This window comes from Homarus americanus, unplaced genomic scaffold (genome assembly GCF_018991925.1).
Source record: "Homarus americanus isolate GMGI-L3 unplaced genomic scaffold, GMGI_Hamer_2.0 scaffold13022, whole genome shotgun sequence".
In the NCBI taxonomy this organism is placed as follows: Eukaryota; Metazoa; Arthropoda; class Malacostraca; order Decapoda; family Nephropidae; genus Homarus; species Homarus americanus.
Window position 1 is genome coordinate 1971 of NW_024715858.1, and position 16990 is coordinate 18960.

The 16990-nt window shown below is 45.8% G+C and overlaps 1 non-coding gene across 1 annotated transcript; it reads left to right on the plus strand.

The window, feature by feature from the left end:
• Positions 1-12555: 12555 nt before the first annotated feature.
• Positions 12556-12628, plus strand: Trnav-cac. Its single transcript has one exon. It is a non-coding gene; the product is annotated as a tRNA-Val (tRNA).
• Positions 12629-16990: the final 4362 nt, after the last annotated feature.

A 16990-nucleotide genomic window follows, 5' to 3' on the forward strand; every position in this document is an offset into this window, starting at 1 on the left:
AATTATCACTACTGATACTACAAGCAGGTGTCGCTATACTTAACAATTACCGCTACTGTTACTACTCTTAAGCAGGTGTCCTATACTTAATTATCTCTACTGTTACTACTTAAGCAGGTGTCGCTATACTTAATAATTATCACTACTGTTACTACTTAAGCAGGTGTCGCTATGTAACAATTACGCTACTGTTACTACTTAAGCAGGTGTCGCTATACTTAACAATTATCTCTGTTACTACTTAAGCGGGTGTCGCTATACTTAACAATTATCTCTACTGTTACTACTTAAGCAGGTGTCGCTATACTTAACAATTATCACTACTGTTACTACTTAAGCAGGTGTCGCTATACTTAACAATTATCTCTGTTACTACTTAAGCAGGTGTCGCTATACTTAACAATTATCTCTACTGTTACTACTTAAGCAGGTGTCTATACTTAACAATTATCACTACTGTTTTCATAGCAGGTGTCGCTATACTTAACAATTATCTACTGATACTACTTAAGCAGGTGTCGCTATGTAACAATTATCTCTACTTGATACTACTTAAGCAGGTGTCGCTATACTTAACAATTACCGCTACTGTTACTACAAGCAGGTGTCGCTATATCTTAACAATTACCGCTACTGTTACTACTTAAGCAGGTGTCGCTATACTTAACAATTATCACTACTGTTACTACTTAAGCAGGTGTCGCTATACTTAACAATTATCACTACTGATACTACTTAAGCGGTGTCGCTATAGCAACAATTATCACTACTGATACTACTTAAGCAGGTGTCGCTATATAACAATTACCGCTACTGTTACTACTTAAGCAGGTGTCGCTATGCTTAACAATTATCACTACTGTTACTATTGCAGGTGTCGTCTATACAACAATTATCACTACTGTTACTACTTAAGCAGGTGTCGCTATATAACAATTATCACTACTGATACTACAAGCAGGTGTCGCTATACTTAACAATTACCGCTACTGTTACTACAAGCAGGTGTCGCTATACAACAATTACCGCTACTGTTACTACTTGAGCAGGTGTCGCTATATAACAATTATCACTCTGTTACTACTTAAGCAGGTGTCGCTATCAACAATTATCGCTACTGTTACTACTTAAGCAGGTGTCCTATATTTAACAATTATCACTACTGATACTACTTAAGCAGGTGTCGCTATACAACAATTACCGCTACTGTTACTACTTAAGCAGGTGTCGCTATATAACAATTACCGCTTCTGTTACTACTTAAGCAGGTGTCGCTATATAACAATTATCACACTGTTACTATAGCAGGTGTCGCTATACTTAACAATTATCGCTATTTTTACTACTTAAGCAGGTGTCGCTATATAACAATTATCACTACTGTTACTACTTGTGTTTGTTTTTTTTGTTTTTTTTGTTGGTTTTGTTGTGTTTTTTTGTTTTAAGCGGTGTCGCTATACAATTATCGTTGTACTGCGCGGGTCGTTTTAACAATTTCCTACTGTTCTAAGGGTGTCTTTGTTAACAATTATCCTACTGTTTGCTAAGCAGGTGTCGCTATGCTTAACAATTATCACTACTGTTACTACTTAAGCAGGTGTCGCTATGCTTAACAATTATCCTTTACTACTTAAGCAGGTGATACTTAACAATTATCCTACTGTTACAAGCAGGTGTCGCTATACTTAACAATTATCTCTACTGTTACTACTTAAGCAGGTGTCCTATACTTAACAATTATCGCTACTGTTACTACTTAAGCAGGTGTCGCTATGTAACAATTATCACTACTGTTACTACTTAAGCGGTGTGTATCACAATTATCACTACTGATACTACTTAAGCAGGTGTCGCTATGTAACAATTACCGCTACTGTTACTACTTAAGCAGGTGTCGCTATACTTAACAATTATCACTACTGTTACTATTGCAGGTGTCGCTATACTTAACAATTATCACTACTGTTACTACTTAAGCAGGTGTCGCTATTAACAATTATCCTCTGTATAACAATTATCGCTACTGATACTACTTAAGCTGTTTATAACAATTATCGCTACTGATGCTACTTAAGCAGGTGTCGCTATACAACAATTATCGCTACTGTTCTACTGGGTTATAGTTAATAGCGGTGTCGTCTTAATTATCACTACTGTTACTACTTAAGCAGGTGTCGCTATATAACAATTATCACTTGATACTACTTGTGTTTTTTGTTTTGGGTGTTTTTTGTTTGGTTCTTAATTATCCTACTGTTACTATAGCGGTGTGTATATTTTGTATGGTTTTTATCTACTGTTATAAAGCAGGTGTCCTATACTTAACAATTATCTCTACTGTTACTACTTAGCAGGTGTCGCTATACTTAACAATTATCACTACTGTTACTACTTAAGCAGGTGTCGCTATACTTAACAATTATCACTACTGATACTACTTAAGCAGGTGTCCTATACTTAACAATTATCGCTACTGTTACTACTTAAGCGGTGTCGCTATTAACAATTATCACTACTGTTACTATGGCAGGTGTCGCTATACTTAAAATTATCGCTACTGATACTACTTAAGCAGGTGTCGCTATACTTAACAATTATCACTACTGTTACTACTTAAGCAGGTGTCGTATAGCAAAATTATCGCTACTGATACTACTTAAGCAGGTGTCGCTATACTTAACAATTATCGCTACTGATACTACTTAAGCAGGTGTCGCTATACTTCACAGTTATCGCTATTATTTACACTTGCATATTCAATTACTTCTTGCAAATATCAGGAATACAGAGAAACAACAATAACAACAACAACAACAAACACAGCCTAAGAGGTAAACAGCAAGTATATACGAACCTAAAACAATTTATATTTTTAGCGAATTAAATAAAGTGTTTAAACTACTACTACTACTACTACTACTACTACTAATAATAATAATAATAATAATAATAATAATAAAAACTATAATTATTTAGTCCCAAAAATCTAAAACTTACAATAGACATTAAATATAAGAAATGTCGATTACCTGAAAATTAATTGGACGCCTTAACGATACCTGGGGTTGGGTTTGATTAGATTAGATTAAGTTAGGTTAGGTTAGTTTAGGATAGCGTTAGGTTAGGTTAGGTTAGGTTAGATTAAGTTAGGTTAGGTTAGTTTAGGATAGCGTTAGGTTAGCACTAGGTCAAGTTTGGTCAAATTAGATTGTTAGGTTAAGCTAATCTTCAGGTGATCATAAAACGAACACAACAGCGCCACACCATAAAGCAATTAATACATCTACCTGAGAGTACACCTGGACGTAGTATCACTCCGCCTGTCCTTCAAATACCGTACGTTAATTTTTCCTCGTAAACGTATCAGAACAGGTAACTTAAACTAACGTCAAAACTAAAAAATGGATAAAAGATAAGATAAGATTAATTGATAAAATGGTGTTAACTTTAGAATGAGACGTGGGGGTTAAATTTGGTAACTGTTTACTTATTAACAGTAGAGTCTAAGTTAATATAGAAGTCAACGAGTTATGGGGATAAATTAACATTGAGATTTAGTGAATATCGTGTGTGTGTGTGTGTGTGTGTGTGTGTGTGTGTGTATGTGTGTGTATGTATGTGTGTGTGTGTGTGTGTGTGTGTGTGTGTATGTGTGTGTGTGTGTGTGTGTGTGTGTGCTTGCAGTTAAGACGAAGGCTCTAACTGGCGCTAAGTGAGAGTATCCAGTGCAGGTAGAGTCTCAGCGTATTTCGGACACCATTTTGGAGGAAGGAAAGGAAGGAAGGAAATGAAGGAAGGAGGGAGGAAGGGGCTGGCTGGGGAGGGAGAGAGGGAGGGAAGTGATAAGTCTTGCCTCACATCACCTATAGGTAAATGTTATTGGCGATAAGTGTCCTACCTGTTATGACCCCTGGGATGATTAACACTTTACCTGGGACACCTACCTCCACTATACACCTTTCTTGGGACACTTCTCCCTTTTCACACTCCTACCATAACGACAGGTAAATGGAGAGAGAGAGAGGCCACATTAAACACAGCCTCCCAAATTTTCCTCAATTGGTTCAAACTCATGTTGACAGACTAGATCTCGCCCGATAATGGTCGCTGGGTGAGTGAGCGGCTTCTCTAGCATGTGGGCGGGGTAGATGTGAACCCATGGGCGTGGTAGATGTGACCTGTGGGCGTGGTAGATGTGAACCCGTGGGCTTGGCAGATGTGAACCCGTGGGCGTGGTAGATGTGAACCTGTGGGCGTGGTAGATGTGAACCCGTGGGCGTGGTAGATGGAACCCGTGGGCGTGGTAGATGTGAACCCGTGGGCGTGGTAGATGTAAACCGTGGGCTTGGCAGATGTGAACCTGTGGGCGTGGTAGATGTGACCCGTGGGCGTGGTAGATGTGGGCGTGGTAGTGTGGTTTTCCACACTGGGATTTTATGTTTTATTGGTGGAGCGGCCGTGACGTCACACCATGGGGGGGGCTGTAGTATGATCACATGATGGACGAGATGGCTGCTTCACACCTGGTGGGGCAGGTGTGTATCTACGCCCAGGGAAGAGGGGAGGAGGAGGAAGAGGGAGGAGGAGGGGAGGAAGAAAGGAGGAGGAAGAAGGGAGGAGGAGGGAGGAGGAGGAGGAGGGAGGGAGAAGAGGGCAGGAGGAGGAGGAAAGGAGACAGGAAGGGGGCTGCTGTTACTCCTCCTAGTTACCTCCCCTCCTCCTCCACCAACCACTGACCTCCAATCATAACAACAATGCTCTCAAGAGGAGGTAGTGAGGGTAGTATAATCACCACCATGTACGTGGGTGAGTCGGTCACTTAGCTCCTCACATCAATGTTATTTTCAAATTCACGAAACTCTACGGAAATGTCCACCTCCCCTTCACCAAATTTTCTGTGCGTGTGTGCGAGCGTGCGTGCGTGTGTGTGTGTGTGTGTGTGTGTGTGTGGATAAATAGGAATTGACACTCGCATCCTATTAGGGTTTGTTAGATTAGAACTGGTACCTATTAGAACTGGGACCCATTAGAACTGGTACCTATTAGAACTGGTACCTATTAGAACTGGGACCCGTTAGAACTGGGACCCATTAGAACTATTTAGACTGGTACCTATTAGAACTGGGACCCATTAGAATTGGGACCCATTAGAATTGCGACCTATTAGAACTGGGACCCAATAAACCAGTTACCAGTATGAGAGATAGCATTTCTCTACCACACGTCAACTGGGAGATAGTATTTCTCTACCACACGTGAACTGGGAAATAGTATTTCTCTACCACACGTGAACTGAGAGATAGTATTTCTCTACCACACGTGAACTGGGAGATAGTATTTCTACCACACGTGAACTGGGAGATAGTATTTCTCTACCACACGTGAACTGGGAGATAATATTTCTCTACCACACGGACTGAGAGATAGTATTTCTCTACCACGTGAACTAGAGTATTTTCTCTACCACACGTGAACTGGAATAGTATTTCTCTACCACACGTGATGGAGATAGTATTTCTCTACCACGTGAACTGAGAGATAGTATTTCTCTACCACACGTGAACTGGGAAGTATTTCTCTACCGTGAACTGGAATAGTATTTCTCTACCACACGTCAACTGGAGATAGTATTTCTCTACCACACGTGAACTGGGAGATAGTATTTCTCTACCACACGTGAACTGGAGATGTATTTCCTACCACGTCAACTGGAAATTTCTCTACCACACGTGAACTGGGAGATAGTATTTCTCTACCACACGTGAACTGGGAGATAGTATTTCTCTACCACACGTCAACTGGGAGATAGTATTTCTCTACCACACGTGAACTGGGAGATAGTATTTCTCTACCACACGTCAACTGGGAGATAGTATTTCTCTACCACACGTCAACTGGGAGATAGTATTTCTCTACCACACGTGAACTGAGATAGTATTTACCACACGTCAACTGGGAGATAGTATTTCTCTACCACACGTCAACTGGGAGATAGTATTTCTCTACCACACGTCAACTGGGAGATAGTATTTCTCTACCACACGTCAACTGGGAGATAGTATTTCTCTACCACACGTGAACTGGGAGATAGTATTTCTCTACCACACGTCAACTGGGAGATAGTATTTCTCTACCACACGTGAACTGGGAGACCGTATTTCTCTACCACACGTGAACTGGGAGACCGTATTTCTCTACGACACGTGAACTGGGAGATAGCATTTCTCTACCACACGTCAACTGAGAGATAGCATTTCTCTACCACACGTGAACTGGGAGATAGTATTTCACCTCACGAACTGGGAGACAGTATTTCACGACACGAACTGGGAGATAGAGTTTCACCACGAACTGGAGATAGTATTTCTACCACACGAACTGGGAGATAGACTTACCACACGTCAACTGGGAGATAGTATTTCTCTACCACACGTCAACTGGGAGATAAAATTTCTCTACCACACGTGAACTGGGAGATAGTATATCTCTACCACACGTGAACTGGGAGAGAGTATTTCTCTACCACACGTCAACTGGGAGATAGTATTTCTCTACCACACATCAACTGGGAGACAGTATTTCTCTTCCACACATCAACTGGGAGACAGTATTTCTCTACCACACATCAACTGGGAGACAGTATTTCTCTACCACACGTCAACTGGGAGATAGTATTTCTCTACCACACATCAACTGGGAGACAGTATTTCTCTACCACACGTCAACTGGGAGATAGTATTTCTCTACCACACATCAACTGGGAGACAGTATTTCTCTACCTCACATCAACTGGGAGATAGTATTTCTCTACCACACGTGAACTCAAGAGATAAATCAGAGCATTGACTAAGTACTGGTCTCTGTGTGTGGTGATTAGAGGTGTTAAATGTACCGAAGGTGATTTTGGGCCAGATGTTGTGGGTGGGGGTTGGGTGGGGGTGTTGGGGGATGGGGGTGACTGGTCCTTCCTTTCTCCCTCACTTCCTCCCTCAATTACTTTCTCCCTGGATTCCAACCTCAAACACTCGCTTTCTTCCTGAGTCTCTCCCCTCAACACTCAATCTCTTCCTCACACTCTCCCTCCCCCTCCCTCCCTCCCTCACTCCTTTCCTCACACTCTCTTTCCTCCCTCCCGCACATTCCCCCCCCCCTCTTCCTTACTCTCCTTTCCTCCCTCCACCTCCCCCTTTCCTTCCTCCAAAAAGCCACCGCCGGAATGAATCATCATGGGTCCAGGTGGCTCCTTCAGTCCCTCTCACACACTCTGGCTCCTTCTCACACCTCTGGCACCTTCTCCCCTCCTGGCTCCTTCAGTCCCCTCCACACACACTCTGGCTCCTTCAGTCCCTCTCACACACACTCCTGGCTCCCTTAGCAGTCCCTCCCTCACACACACACCTCTGCACACACATCCCTCTCTGGCTCCTTCCAGTCCCTCTCACACACACACTCTGGCTCCTTCAGTCCCTCACACACTCTGGCTCCTTCAGTCCCTCACACACACACACTGGCTCCTTCAGTCCCCTCACACACACCTCTGGCTCCTTCAGTCCCTCACACACACACTCTGGCTCCTTCAATCCCTCACACACCTCTGGCTCCCTTCACACCCCACACTCTGGCTCCTTCAGTCCCTCACACACCTCTGGCTCCTTCAGTCCCTCTCACACCCTGGCTCCTTCAGTCCCTCTCACACACTCCTGGCTCCTTCAGTCCCTCCCACACTCCCCTCACACTCTGGCTCAGTCCCTCACACCTCTGGCTCCTTCAGTCCCTCACACACCTCTGACTCCTTCAATCCCTCACACACTCTGGCTCCTTCAGTCCCTCACACACTCTGGCTCCTTCAGTCCCTCTCACACACTCTGGCTCCTTCAGTCCCTCACACACACTCTGGCTCCTTCAGTCCCTCACACACACACACTCTGGCTCCTTCAAGTCCCTCACACACACACACTCTGGCTCCTTCAGTCCCTCACACACACACACACACACTCTGGCTCCTTCAGTCCCTCACACACTCTGGCTCCTTCAGTCCCTCCCACACACACCCTCAGCCCTCACCTCACCTCTGGCTCCTTCAGTCCCTCACACACACTCTAAGTCCCTTAATAAATCCGAGTCGAATTACCTGAACCTGACGCGGCCCCAACATTAATTATTCAAGGTATAGAGAAGGTGTATTGAGGGGAAGGGGAAGGGGTGAGGAGAGGGGGAAGGGTAAAGGGGGGAGGGAGGACTGGGTAAGGTGAAAAGGGAGGGTGAGGTGGGAGGGGGAGGGTGTGGAGTGGAGTCCCCCCAACACACTCCAGTACTCTCGTGAACGGATCAGTTATCACATGCAAGAGTTTATTGCCGCCCGGACAGTCACCACTAACATTAATCAGTTGAGGAAGGTGGTAGTGGTGACAGTTATGGTGCTGTGGTGGTGATAGTGGCCATGGTAGTGACGATGGTGGCGGTGGTGGTAATGGTGGTGGTGGTGTGTGAGGTAATGACCATCGCCGCCCCGCCCCACCACCTCCTCCTCCTCCTCCCCCTCCTCCTCGATCATCAAGTGTGACCTCCCTCAATGACCACCACTACCTCGTCCTCCAGTACACACTCCTGCCTGCCTGTTAGTGGTCCTCCTCCACTAACGCTCCACCTTATGAAGTACTGTATGGGAGTCTAACCAATACGACTTCTGTGGTAGACTCCTAAAGCTCCTCATAAGAAGCCTCACAGTGAAGCCTCTACACACTGTCGAGTCTTAAGAGCCGCCAGTCTTCCTTCTATTACATTATTTCTCTTAAGAGTCTTTAACACACTCGGGATAATACATTGTTAAGTGGGATGTAGGAGAGTGTGTTGGGGAGAGTAAGTGATGGAAGGAGGTAGAGTGAGTGAGGGAAGGAAAGAGAGAGGGAGAGTGAGTGAAGGGAGGGGGGGAAGGGTGAGGGAGGGAGGAAGGAAAGGAGGAGGGAGCGGGAGTGAGGAGGAAGGAAAGAGGGAGAGTGAGTGAAGGAGGGGGGGGAAGGGGTGAGGAGGGAGGAAGAAGAGGAGGGAGGAGGAAGGAAAGGGAGGGAGGGAGCGGAGAGGAGTGAGGGAAGGAAGGAAGGAGAGAGGGAGTGAGTGAAGGAGGGGGGCATGGGTGAGGGGAGGAGGAGGAAGGAGGGAGGGAGGGAATGAAAGGAGGAGGAGTGTGGAGAGTGAGGAGGGAAGGAAAAGAAGGAAGGAGAGAGGGAGAGGGAGGAAGGGAGGGGGGGGAAGGGTGAGGGAGGGAGAAGGAAAGGAGGGAGGGAGTGGGAGAGGGGAGGAGGGAAGGAAAGAGGGAGAGTGGAGGAAGGGGAGGGGGGAAGGGGTGAGGGGAGGGGAGGAAGAAGGGAGGGAGGAGGAAGGAAAGGAGGGAGGGAGTGAGAGTGAGTGAGGGGAAGGAAGGAAGGAGAGAGGGAGAGGAGGAAGGAGGGGGGGGGCGGGAGGGGAGGGAGGAAGAAGAGGAAGGAGGGGAGGAAGGAAAGGAGGGAGGGAGTGAGAGGAGGAGGGAAGGAAGGAAGGGGAGGAGAGAGGAGAAGGAGGGGGAAGGGGTGAGGGAGGGGAGGAAGAAGAGGAAGGAGGAAGGAAAGGAGGAGGGAGCGGGGAGAGTGAGGAGGCAAAGGAAGGAGAGAGGGAGAGTGAGTGAAGGAGGGGCGAAGGGGTGAGGGAGGGAGGAGGGAAGGAGGGAGGGAGGAAGGAAAGGAGGGAGGGAGCGGGAGAGGAGTGAGGGAAGGGAAGGAAGGAAGGAGAGAGGAGAGTGAGTGAAGGGAGGGGGGGAAGGTGAGGGAGGAGGAAGAAGAGGAGGGAGGAGGGAGACGGAGAGAGAGAGAGAGAGAGAGAGAGAGAGAGTGAGTGAAGGAGGGGGGGGAAGGGTGAGGAGGGAGGAAGAAGTGGAGGGAGGGAGGAAGGAAAGGAGGGAGGGGAGCGGGAGAGTGAGTGAGGGAAAGGAAGGAAGGAGAGAGGGAGAGGGAGTGAAGGGGGGGGGGAAGGGTGAGGGGAGGGAGGAAGAAGAGGAAGGAGGGAGGAAGGAAAGGAGGAGGGAGAGCAGGAGAGTGAGTGAGGGGAAGGAAGGAAGAGAGAGGGAGAGAGTGAGTGGAAGAGGGGGAGGGTGAGGAGGGGAGGAAGAAGAGGAAGGAGGAGGAAGGAAAGGAGGAGGGAGGGGGAGAGTGAGTGAGGAAGGAAGGAAGGAGAGAGGGTGAGTGAGAAGGGAGGGGCGAAGGGTGAGGGAGGGAGGGAGGGAGGAAGGAGAAGGAGAAAGGAGAGGCAGGAGAGTGAGTGAGGGAAGGAAGGAAGGAAGGAGGGAGAGTGAGTGAAGGGAAGGGGAGGGGGGAAGGGTGAGGGAGGGAGGGAAGAAGAGGGAGGGAGGGAGGGAGACGGAGAGAGAGAGAGAGAGAGAGAGAGAGAGAGAGGGAGAGAGAGTGAGTGAGTGAGAGGGAGGGAGGAGCTACTCACAGCCCGGTATCGGAAGTTGCCTTCATGTCACTGGGTACAGCAGCCTTCCACCCCCGTTACAGCGGCATATCACTCCGCCACATTCTCACTACAGCTGTTATCGTTTAAACGTCCGTGACATCATCATTCACGCATGCCAGATAATGTCGCGGTGCATCATCTACCAGACTACGAGTGGGTGTGTGAGTGTGTGTGACTGTGTGTGTGTGTGTGTGATGTGTGTGTGGTGGTGTGGGTGTGTGTGTGTGTGTGTGTGTGTATGTGTTAACAACAAACCTCACATCACATGGTAACATTAGGCCAGAGGGCAGGACACCTCTTACCGCCACCATCCTACTGTCGACACCCGGCAGAATCACCCATAAAACATCCCTCCGCTAAATGGTGATTATCTCATTGTAACACTACACAAACGCCGCCATAAACAACATCCTGAAAAGATGGCCATGGCTCCCCGCCCCCTTCTATTGCCGCGCCACGTCCACCTCCACTCACCCCTCCATTCATGACGAGGGGGTGGGTGTCATGCAGGGTGCTGGTTATGTAAGTGTGTGTGTGTGTGTGGGCAGTGGCAGGGTGTGTCATGCAGGGTGATGGTGGTGATGCAATGAATGTGGTTGAGTGCATCATGCAAAGTGGTCATGCACTTTACAGATCAGGGTGTGTCATGTGTGTGTGTGTGTGTGTGTGTGTGTGTGTGTGCGTGTGTCACCTGGAGGTCAGCCATGTCAGGTATGGATGAGGCGTGTGGTGTTAGGTGTGTCATGTGGGGGTACAGGAACGACCTGCTGTATGTCATGCAAGGTGTGTTGTCTCATGCAGGGAGTGAGTGTGTTGTACAGTCGTGTGTGTGTGTGTGTGTGTGTGTTGGAGCAGCAGTGTACACCAGCAGGCAGGAAGTGGGTAGATATCAAGGCTGAGTGAGAGGCTGGTGGAGGATGTTCGCTTGAGTGACACATCAGCTGGGCGGTGGTGACAAGTAGCACCTCACTAAAGTAGCACAAGTAGCAGAGTTAGACAGTGCACTACACCTACTAATAGCAGTAGAGTTAGACAGTCGCACTACACCTCACTAAAGTGCACAAGTAGCAGGTTAGATTGGGGTTGGTGGGTAGTAGCACAAGTAGCAGAGTTAGACAGTACGCACTTAAAGTAGCACAGTAGCAGAGTTACAGTACGACACCTCACTAAAGTAGCACAAGTAGCAGAGTTAGGCATTTTTCACTACACCTCACTAAAAGTAGCACAAAGTAGCAGGGATTAGACAGTACACCCACGACACCTCACTAAGTAGCACAAGTAGCAAGAGTTAGACAGTACACCACGACACCTCACTAAAGTAGCACAAGTAGCAGAGTTAGACAGTACACCACGACACCTCACTAAAGTAGCACAAGTAGCAGAGTTAGACAGTACGCCACTACACCTCACTAAAGTAGCACAAGTAGCAGAGTTAGACAGTACACCACGACACCTCACTAAAGTAGCACAAGTAGCAGAGTTAGACAGTACGCCACTACACCTCACTAAAGTAGCACAAGTAGCAGAGTTAGACAGTACGCCACTACACCTCACTAAAGTAACAGTAACGTAACGAGTAGATAATTCTAACTATGACCTCCCAAACCAACTCGGGTCAGGTCATATAGTGTTAAGCTAGTGTGTGAGTTTGGTTCACATCCGCCCACACAGTCTGGAGATAACTGGCGTAATAAGACACACAGACAAACAGAAGCGATTGGTATATACCCCCCCTCCCCCCTTACACTGTAGCAAGAGGAAAGAGAGGGATAAGATAAGATAAGAGAGATAGAGAGAGATGATGCAACTTAGTGTGGCTCTCTCTCTCACCCACCAGGATCTGTGCTGCTGCCGTTGTGTTATATATGAAATGTAAACAGTTTATTGCGTCAACAGTTCTCACAGACGCAAGTTATAAACCACTATCTATACTGACGTGGCCTGGGGAGCTGTAGGCATCATGATCAATACCTTTAGCAACACCTCAATCAACTTACAAATTACAAAAACACTAAACTTTTTTACGTTTAATCTCACGGAAATTTGAGAAGGTGATGTCAACGGGAGGTTTCCGTAGTGTAGTGGTTATCACGTGCGCCTCACACGCGCAAGGTCCCCGGTTCGATCCCGGGCGGAAACACTTATTTTATATAATTTATTTTTTTTATTTTTTTTTACACATCAAACATTCAATTCAAATTCTTACGCAATCAAGTTCTCATCACAAATAAAGATAATTAATCTCTAATAATAAAAGATAATTTGTGTATTTCCCTAACAAGTGGTCGTAGAGTTTTGTCAATGTCCTATGTACAACATTTAGGTAAAATTAAACAATGCTTAAAGACCCTCGCAGCTGAACCATCTAAATACAGCAACAACAGTTAAGACAACAGTACAACAACAATAACAACATCGTACTAAAGGGTTAAATCATCATTCTCAAACGGACAAATCATCATACTCAAGGGGTTAAATCATCATACTCAAAGGGTTAAATCATCATACTGAAAAGGTTAAATCATCATACTCAAAGGGTTAAATCATCATTCTCAAAGGGTTAAATCATCAAACTGAAAAGGTTAAATCATCATACTCAAAGGGTTAAATCATTATCATCAAAGGGTTAAATCATCATACTCAAAGGGTTAAATCATCATACTCAAAGGGTTAAATCATCATACTCAAAGGGTTAAATCATCATACTCAAAGGGTTAAATCATCATCAAAGGGTTAAAGCATCATACTCAAAGGGTTAAATCATCATACTCAAAGGGTTAAATCATCATACTCAAAGGGTTAAATAATCATACTCAAAGGGTTAAATCATCATACCCAAAGGGTTAAATAATCACTCAAGGGGTTAAATCATCATACTCAAGGGGTTAAATCATGATACTCCTCATACTCAAAGGGTTAAATCATCATACTCAAAGGGTTAAATCATCATACTCAAAGGGTTAAATCATCATATTCAAGGTCGAATCATCATACTCAAGAGGTCAAATCATCATAAAGAGGTCAAATCACCGTACTCATGTGGAAGTATAGGTCAAATTCGTCACAACAAGAGATCCCAAGACCATAGCAGCAGAGTGGCGCAGTGGAAACGTACTCGACCCATAACACAGAGGACCGGGGATCGAAACTAGACTTGTTAATCACTATATCAACGTCAAAAACTCATTTATATAATTACACAACACATTAACACGCCAGTCTATGTGTTCTCAACCTGGCGGGATAGTTTGGCACAGAGAGAGAGAGAGAGTGAATGTATGTATGTATATATGAGAGGGAATGTATGTATGTATGTACGTTTATATGAGAGAGAATGTATGTATATATATATGAGAGGGAATGTATGTATGTATGTATGAAAGAGAGAACGTATGTATGTATGTATGTATGTATGAAAGAGAGAACGTATGTATGTATGTATGTATGTATGTATGTATGTATGAGAGAGAGAGTGTATGTATGTATGTAAATAAACTAATTATATCTAGACATGACCTGAGCCTTTCGTGGCACCTGGCACCGGTGGCACTCCTGGCCTGGCACTACTGACGTCATAATGCCAGGATCCAGGGCCACTCTCATCCTGCTAATATCAAAATAAACATACATCCTGTGTGTGTGTGTGTGTGTGCGTGTGTGTGCGTGTGTGTGTGTGCGTGAGAGAGACAAAATAAACATACATCCTGTGTGTGCGTGTGTGTGAGAGACAGACAGCATGAAACAGACAGAGTGAGAAAGGCAGACAGACAAAATAAACATACATCACTGTGTGTGTGTGTGTGTGAGAGACAGACAGCATGAAACAGACAGAGTGAGAAAGGCAGACAGACAATATGACACAGAGAAAAAATCATAGAGAGAGACAATATAAGAGAGAGAGAGAGAGAGAGAGAGAGAGAGAGAGAGTATACCTCCTCCACACTTAGCAATATTAACACACAGGAGGCAGCGTGTGTTGGGTCACGTCACGCGGCTCACTAATTGATGACTTTCGTGATGGTGTTGGCTGGCGGGTATTTTAGTAAGTGAATTAATTATTACCTCTTTATAATTACCTGCTGGCATGAGGGTGGAGGGAGGCTGTGATGGATGGAAGGTGGTTGGTGGGTGGAGGGTGGGTTGGTGGGTGGAGGGGGAGGGTGGGTGGGTGGAGAGAGGGTGGGTCACCTACCATCGTAAAGTCCACTATCATCATATTAACTACGAGGTATTAGCACCATAACGACCGTCATCATCATCACACACTCGCTCCCATCACCACACGTTACCGTCTTCACCACCATATCATCATCAATTCTCCCCCCACACACTAAATCATTGTATCCAAACAGTTCTCAATTTCAGTCTTAAACCGAAGCGAAGTTACGAGTTATTCATTATTTCGCATCCTAGTGATGGAGAATTGGGGTGGGGGTACTATCATATGCGGGTCCATGTGTGCGTCTGTCGGAACCGTAAACGCTTTTGTGTGTGTGTGTGTGTGTGTGTGTGTGTGTGTGTGAGTGAATCCATGTATAGTGAAACCTCCAAATAGCGGAATTCTCTCTTCATATAATCCGTTAAATGGGGGGAAGGAGGGGAGGGGAGGGGAGGGGGGGGGTGGTCACATCTAAAGGACTCTCAATATAATGGAATTTCATCTCTATATCCTTCATTAGATGGAGGTTTAACATGTAACTGACCATCGTCATAACGGACTTTCATAACGGACTTTAGTGTTTTACTGTATTTGTATGTGAGGGTAAGTGTATTTTATAAAGCGTTTGTGTGTATATGTATTATTACTCAAAATATATTGTACACACACACACACACACATATACACACACGCACACACACACATACACGCCATGTAAACATTACTGTATCTCCAGCAGCGTGTTTGAGATTCTTTAGATGGGTGTAAACAAGAGAGTCAGTCATCCAGCCAGGACGTCATCAAATAACTATGTGCCGTGGTGGTGGGGCTTCAACTCATGTACCGGGGTTACTCACCATGAAAGTTGGAGCGCCTTAAGGCAGAGCTTGGTGAGTGGGGAAAAGGCTAACTGCTCCGCCTCTAACACTCATGTCAGAGGCGTCAGGGACAGAGGTGGTGATAGAGTAGACCTTAACACTACTCTCTCAGGTGGTGATAGAGGTTGTGTGTAGGGTGTGGTGATAGAGGTGTGTGGTGTAGTCTGTGAACTTAACACTACTCTCTCTCTCTCTCAGGTGGTGATAGAGGTTGTGTGTGTGGGGACTCTAACACTACCCCCTCTCTCTCTCTCTCTCTCAGGTGGTGATAGAGGTTGTGTGTTGTGGGACTCTTAACACTACTCTCTCTCTCTCAGGTGGTGATAGAGGTTGTGTGTTGTGTAGGGACTCTTAACACTACTCTCTCTCTCTCTCTCTCTCAGGTGGTGATAGAGGTTGTGTGGTGACTCTTAACACTACCTCTCTCTCTCTCTCTCTCTCTCTGGTGATAGAGGTTGTGTTGTGTGACTCTTAACACTACTCTCTCTCTCTCTCAGGTGGTGATAGAGGTGTGTGTGTAGGACTCTAACACTACTCTCTGTAGTAGGGACCTAACACTACTCTCTCTCTCTCAGGTGGTGATAGAGGTTGTGTTGTGTAGGAACTCTTAACACTACCTCTCTCTCAGGTGGTGATAGAGGTTGTGTTGTGTAGGGACCTAACACTACTCTCTCTCTCAGGTGGTGATAGAGGTTGTGTTGTGTAGGAACTCTACTACTCTCTCTCTCTCAGGTGAGAGGTTGTGTGTAGGGACTCTTAACACTACCTCTCTCTCTCTCTCTCTAAGGTGTGCTGTGTAGGAAACTCTCTCTCTCTCTCAGGTGGTGATAGAGGCTTCTCTCTAGATGATAGAGTGTTGTGTGTGTCAGGTGGTGATAGACCTTAACACTTCTCTCTCTCTCAGGTGGTGGTGATAGAGGTTGTGTTGTGTAGGAACCTTAACACTACTCTCTCTCTCAGGTGGTGATAGAGGTTGTGTGTTGTGTAGGGAACTCTAACACTACTCTCTCTCTAGGAACTCTAACACCTCTCAGGTGGTGATAGAGGTTGTGTTGTGTAGGGAACCTCTAACACTCTCTCTCTCTCTCTCAGGTGATAGAGGCTGTGTTGTGGGACCTTAACACTCTCTCTCAGGTGGTGATAGAGGTTGTGTTGTAGGACTCTAACACTACTCTCTCTCTCTCTCTCTCTCAGGTGGTGATAGAGGTTGTGTGTTGTGTAGGATCTCTCTCAGGTGGTGATAGAGGCTGTGTGTGGAACTCTTAACACTCTCTCTCTCTCTCTCTCAGGTGGGTGATAGAGGTTGTGTGTGTAGAACCTTAACACTACCTCTCTCTCTCAGGTGGTGATAGAGGTTGTGTGTTGTGTAGGGGACTTAACACTACTCTCTCTCAGGTGGTGATAGAGGCTGTGTGTGATGTGTAGAACCTTAACACCTCTCTCTCTCAGGTGATAGAGGTTGTGT